We start from the raw sequence: 6,609 nt of genomic DNA, 5'->3' as shown, positions 1-6,609 counted from the left end.
TCCGATTTTCCAGATGGGAAAACTGAGGCCTCGAGAGAGGAAGGACCTATCCAAGGTCAGGCAGGAGGGCTGCAGAGGCCCCTCGTGGTAGCTGCTGCAAGAAGCCCCCTCCCCACCATGGAGACACCGTGGGTGGCGTGTAGCAGCTGCTTCAGCTGCCCAGCAGGTGGGGAAGGGCAGGCAGGACAGCCCTGGGCACAAGGAAGGGGGCTGGGGGTACTGGTGCAGCTGCTGCGGCCGTGTCAGGATGCGCCAGACGCTTCCGTGGGCTCTGTCTGCGTCCAAGGAGACCAGGACACTGGGCGGACGGACGGTGTGTCCTTGCTAGCTGGGCCCAGAGGAGGGATGGGGGAGCAGGAAGGGGGGTCATTCTGGGAACCAGGGCTGCCAGCGGGGCCAGGTGATATCTCCTGCCGTCTGCTCACCTGCCCTGCTCCCCAGAGGAACAGAGACCCTACACGGACTCTCAATGTCTGTGGGCATGTGACACTGATGTGCATGAACAGGTCTGGGTGGACGTGGGCTGTTGGTGCAGATGTATGCATCTGTGGCTGGGTGTCTGGGTGCCAGGGGGGATGTGCACACACAGGGGTCTGACACCCTGAGGACCCGGGGCCAGGGCAGACACAGGTGGAGACATACATGTGGCGAGTGTGCATACATCACAGGCATCGAATGTTCTGTGTACCATGCACAAGTTACAGGTGCTCACTCCACGCCCATCAGGCCCTGCACAAGCTCAGCCTCAATCAAAAGGAACGGGGGCTGGCCAGGCGTGGTGGCTCATGCCTGTAATCCCAGCACTTTGGGAGGCTGAGGCAGGCAGATCACCTGAGGTCGGGAGTTTGAGACCAGCCTGACCAACATGTAGAAAACCCATCTACTAAAAATACAAAAATTAGCTGGGCGTGGTGGCACATGCCTGTAATCCCAGCTACACAGGGAGGCTGAGGCAGGAGAACCCCTTGAACCTGGGAGGTGGAGGTTGCGATGAGCCAAGATCGAGCTATTGCACTCCAGCCTGGGCAACAAGAGTGAAACTCTGTCTCAAAGAAAAAAAAAGGAAGAGGGGCAGCCTCCCATTGCCAGATGGGGAAACTGAGGGCAGCAGCCTGCCCAAGGCAGCCAGGTTCCTGCCTGGTCAATTCAGGAGAATGACCCCTGCCCTGACCGCCTGACACGGTGGGGCTCAGACAAAATCAAGTCCTGCCCTGATGGGAGGTAGGGTTGACCCTGAAGACGGGCTCTGCAGCGGGTTATGGGTTGGGAAAATATCCTGAGGCGTGGGTCATGCTTTGTTCTTGTTCTTCTGAGCAGGGGCAGGACATGGGCTATGGAATGGCAGGGATGGCAGGGCCTCTGCTCAGGTCCACGCCAGGAGCTCTGCAGAGGGGTGTCCTACCTGGAGGGTCTCCTCTCTGAGCCTCAGTTTTCACACCTGTAGAATGGAGCCCCTACTTCTCCCGGGCTCCTGCTGGGAAGTGCTGATGGGATCCCAGACACCACAGCCATGCCATGAAGCAGAGGTCTGGGACCCAAGGCCATCTCAAGGCGATGGTCCCGACCACACCAGGCCATACCCCGCACAGGCTCCCCCGCCCACCTGCCGGTCTGGGAGGGGAGATGAGCCTGGGGGAGGGACGGGGGACTGAGGGGATCCAAGGCAGGGAGGCAGCCCTTCCGGTTCAGTTAGTGAAGGGATTTGTCATTTTAATGATGTGATATTTCTTGCCTGGCTCCTGTCTGTGGCAGCGCGAAGGGGACAGCTGCCTCCTGAATGAGGAGGTGCTGGTGCTGGTAGGGGTGTCCTTAGGCTGCTGAGCCTCTATAGGCTGAGGGGGAGGCCTCCTGGACGTAGAGGTCCAACAGGCTGAGAGCTCTCATGAAACATTGCCTCCTGCCCAGCTCTGTTTCTCTGCCCTGCATGACCTTTTGGGCGAATCCTTCCCCACCTCCAAGCCTCAGTTTCTCTGAGCCTCAGTTTCTCATCTTTAAAATAGGACAGATACCACCCCTGGCTTCTGGCACTGACCGCTGTTGGTTCCAGGCTTTCACATCCCTCCTCTTTGCTAGCTCTTCCAGTACCCCCTGCACCGGGGCCCTCTGATCTGCTCCTGCATTTTTCTTTTCTTTTCTTTCTTTCTTTTTTTCTTCTTTTGAGACAGTCTCGCTCTGTCGCCCAGGCTGGGGTGCAATAGCACGATCTTGCAACCTCTGCCTCCTGAGTTCAAGCGATTCTCCTGTCTCAGCCTCCCAAGTAGCTGCAGCACCACACCCGGCTAATTTTTGTTTTGTTTTGTTTTGTTGAGACAGAGTCTCGTTCTGTCACCCAGGCCAGAGTGCAGTGGCACGATCTCGGCTCACTGCAACCTTCACCTCCCGGGTTCAAGCGATTCTCCTGCCTCAGCCTCCTGAGTAGCTGGGATTACAGGTGCCCGCCACCTTGCCCGGCTAGTTTTTGTATTTTTAGTAGAGACGGGGTTTCACTGTGTTAGCCAGGATGGTCTCGATCTCCTGACCTCGTGATCCGCCCGTCTCGGCCTCCCAAAGTGCTGGGATTACAGGCTTGAGCCACCGCGCCCGGCCTGTACCCTGCCTTCTTTTCTTTTTTTGATATAGGGTCTCGCTCTGTCACCCAGCCTGGAGTGCGTTGGAGTGATCATGGCTTATTGCAGCCTCAAACTCCTGGGCTCAAGCAATCCTCCTGTCTCAGCCTCCCAAAGTGCTGGGATTACAGGTGTGAGCCACTGCGCCCAGCCTTCTTTTCTTTTTTTGAGACAGGGTCAAGCTTTTGTTTTCCAGGCCAGAGTGCAGTGGCACGATCTCGGCTCACTGCAACCTTCACCTCCCGGGTTCAAGCGATTCTCCTGCCTCAGCCTCCCGAGTAGCTGGGACTACAGGCGCCCGCCACCTCGCCCGGCTAGTTTTTGTATTTTTAGTAGAGACGGGGTTTCACTGTGTTAGCCAGGATGGTCTCGATCTCCTGACCTCGTGATCCGCCCGTCTCGGCCTCCCAAAGTGCTGGGATTACAGGCTTGAGCCACCGCGCCCGGCCTGTACCCTGCCTTCTTTTCTTTTTTTGATATAGGGTCTCGCTCTGTCACCCAGCCTGGAGTGCGTTGGAGTGATCATGGCTTATTGCAGCCTCAAACTCCTGGGCTCAAGCAATCCTCCTGTCTCAGCCTCCCAAAGTGCTGGGATTACAGGTGCAAAGCACCATGCCTTGCCTGCTCCTGAATTTCAGCAGACCCTCAGTATGCCTCCTTCCCTGGCAGCAGCAGGGTCTTTTGGAAGTGCCAACCTGGCCCAGCACCCTCCTGTCCTCAGGTGAGTCCAAACTGGCCTTGTTCCACATCTCAGCCTGCCCTGGCCCTTGCCCCTGTCCCAACCCCACCATCCTGAACTTGTCACTACTGTGTAGACATGCCTTGCCCTTTCTCACGTCCAGGCCTTTCTAGAAGCTGCTTCCTTTGTCCTGTGAAGACTCCTTGCCCTGGTCCTTCGAGTCAGCTCAGAGGCTTCCTCTGGCTTGCACAATCACCCTCTGTTTGCCCTGTGACCACATTTGTCACATGGAGGGTGATGGCTGGTTTCCTAGTCTGTTTTGCTCACTGCTTCGTTCTAGCACATAGTAGGCCCTGGTGAATACGTGTTTGTTGAATGACTGAATGAGCAGCCGCAGACCTGCCCTGCTGACCCTGGTGTGCAGTATCCAGAGTGCAGGAGGTGGCTGCGGCAAGGGTGGCCCAGTGGGTGGCCCATCCATCAGTCTGGCGCTGTGCCTGACCAGATGGAGCCGAGCTCCTGGGGAGGGGGAGAGGAGGAAAAGATCCATCACCCAACCATCGGTTGGCGGGTGTGTGTGCGTGTCGCACCTGCCCCCCGCGGGATCCTCATCCATCATGCTGTCCCTGGGATGCTGGCGGGGGGCCAGCCAGCTCCTCAGGGTGGAACCTTTAGAAAACTGCTGCTCTCTGGTGCACAAGGGAAACTGAGGCCTGGAGAAGGGCTGCAGAGGTTAAAAGTGGGGGCCCAGAGTGATAGCTCTTGTGGGACTCACGTGTGTGACCTGGGTAAGTCTCTGGGAGACCACGTCCTCATCTGTAAGGACTGGGGATGCAGCAGTGACCCCCGCCCAGGGAGAGGAGGATGTGCCGAGGTGGGCATTGTGCCTGGCATGCAGACAGGGCTCAGGACGGGCTGGCCTGGCTTGGGGGTGTGACCCTGTCTGGCCCCTGCCTCTTGGGCTGGCAGGAGGAGGAGGCAGAGGCTTCAAGCGGTAGATTCAGGCGGGACTGCCTAATTGTCTGGGCCGTCATGGGGAAGGAGACTTTGACGGATGCTCCTCCTGGCCAGAGAGGCGTGGGGAGCGGGTGGCTGAGTGATGACCGGGCCCACAGTGATTACAGCTCAGCTGGCCCGACCAGCTGGCCAGGGGGACATCAGGCACTGGACTCTCTTCCCAGCCCCCACGCCCATTTGCTGGGAAGTCACCGCCTCCCTCTTCCTCCTTCTCTGCATTTTAATTATGAAAAAAAGCCCTTTCCAAGCCATCATTTCACCTGAATTACACAGCAGCCTGCGAGTGGGCTGAGTTTCTCCAGGCACTGAGGTGCTCAAGATGGGTAAACAGAGACTCATTCATTCACTGAGTAGATATGTCCTGAGCACCTACTATGTGCCAGGTGCTGTGCTGGGTGTGGTGCTGGGGATGGGGGCCAGACAAACAGACTTGGGCCACCTGCTCACCGTGGGCACTCTGGAGGTTACAGGTGGCTCAGTCTGAGTTTTGCAACCGCATAGGCCTGCCAGATAAACGCAGATGTTACGGGACATTATCCCTTCTGGTGGCTCGAGCGCCCTGGCGTTCTGAGTCCTCACTCTGTGCCAGGCACTTGCAAGCACTGTAAGTGCATCATTGTACTTACTCATCCAAGGCAGACATCGGTGACCCTGTTTTCTAGCTGAGCAAACTGGAGCACAAAGGGGTGAAGTGTCTTGCTTGCGGCCCCCAGCTGGAGGAGGCAGCATCTGCACCCTAGACTTGGCTTCTTTTCTCCTCATCAGGGAGCACTCAGCCCAGTCCCCCATCCCGGGTTCCTCCCCTGCCGTGAGGAGGGGAAGGCCAAGACTGGGACCACCCCTCCTTAGCCCATACCGGAGCCCCCCCAGGCCTCGCACTGCTGAGCCTCCTCAGAGGGTCGTGGGCTGCACCCAGGCAATGTGAGGGGAGGGTCTCCTGTCCCACCCACTCTGAGCAGGGTGGGGCTGGGGGGGGTTCTTCTCTGAGGTTGAGTTGCTGAATGAGCCAGGCACATGAGGAGGATAGGATTCAAGTCCCAGCTCTGAGAAGTCAGTTGGCCTCCCTGAGCCTCAGTTTCCTCCTCTGTCTCACATGGGGATAATGGTAACTGCATGGGGCTTTCATGGGGGTCCCTGGTGAGGCCTAAGTGGGAGCCGCTGGCATTCACTGGGCCCTGCTGTGCCTAATGGTCGTGGCCCCCTCTGGGGACTGCTGTGAGGATTAGGGAGAGACCAAGTGTGCCAAGGCCCACTCAGGTCACTGCCGGTGTTCTTTTCATCTCCCCTAGGGCCTGGCCACAGCAGCCATTCAGAAGACATTGTGGCCCCGACCCCACACACACAGGATCAGTGCTGGGGTTGGGACAGGGCCCGTCAGCCAAGCAGGTGGGTCCAGGAGGAGCTGGGAGACTTGGAGAGGGGGCAGCGCTTAGCCTGTGCTGCCCTACCCAGTGGAGCTGAGTCGGCTCTAATGAAGTGGACTAGCTGCAGGCCACATTGATTTCACGTCTCTGTGGCCACGTCCCAGCTGGTAAATGTCACTGGAGAGTGCAGCCGTGGCACCTGGCATGGGTCCAGTAGTGAGTGGGAGCTGGCAGGTTGCCAGAGGGGCCGGGGATGCCCATGAAATGCTGATACCAGTCCAGGGTCTCCAGAGCCTCCAGACGCTCCTGCCAATCCCTGAGGAGGGGCTGTACCCAGTCGGCTAAAGCTGTCACCCCCTGGGGATATCTGCAGCCACCAGCCCCTCTCCTACTATCAACATACAATGGACTGACACCAGTTGCTGGGAGGGTTGCCCCTTTCTTTTTGGGGGGGGCAGTTTAGGGTGGTCTAGAGATGGTCCCAGCTGCCCAGGGCCCAGGAGTCAAGGCACAGCCATGTGAGGACCCCTCCTGGCCCACCGCCCTACCAACCCTGAGCTGTCTCCTTTGATAACTGGCTCAGGACAAGCTAAGAGTAAGCAGCCATAACCACACAGCAGCAGGCCTGGTTTAATAAACTCTCACTGCAGCCGGCACTGGCTCAGAACCGGTCCCTGTGATCTCATTCAATCCCACGGCAACCCTGTTGTGGATTCTGAATGCATTCCATTGTTCAGGAGGGGAACGTGAGGCTGAGAGGCCAAGTCCTCAACTCTGAGCAGCACTGGGGGGCCCGGACAGCCCCATCCCGAGTTCACCCACGGCCCTCATGGGACCCCTTCTCTGCTCCAGCTCCCCACCCCCATCTGCCCTGCACCTTTCTTCCCTTCGCCATCTCATGGGATGGTCAGGAGTGGGGGGTGAGGGGAGGGGAGGGTGGCGA

Source organism: Colobus angolensis, unplaced genomic scaffold, assembly GCF_000951035.1.
Source record: "Colobus angolensis palliatus isolate OR3802 unplaced genomic scaffold, Cang.pa_1.0 Scaffold448, whole genome shotgun sequence".
NCBI classification, from domain to species: Eukaryota; Metazoa; Chordata; class Mammalia; order Primates; family Cercopithecidae; genus Colobus; species Colobus angolensis.
This window is presented reverse-complemented; position numbering follows the sequence as displayed.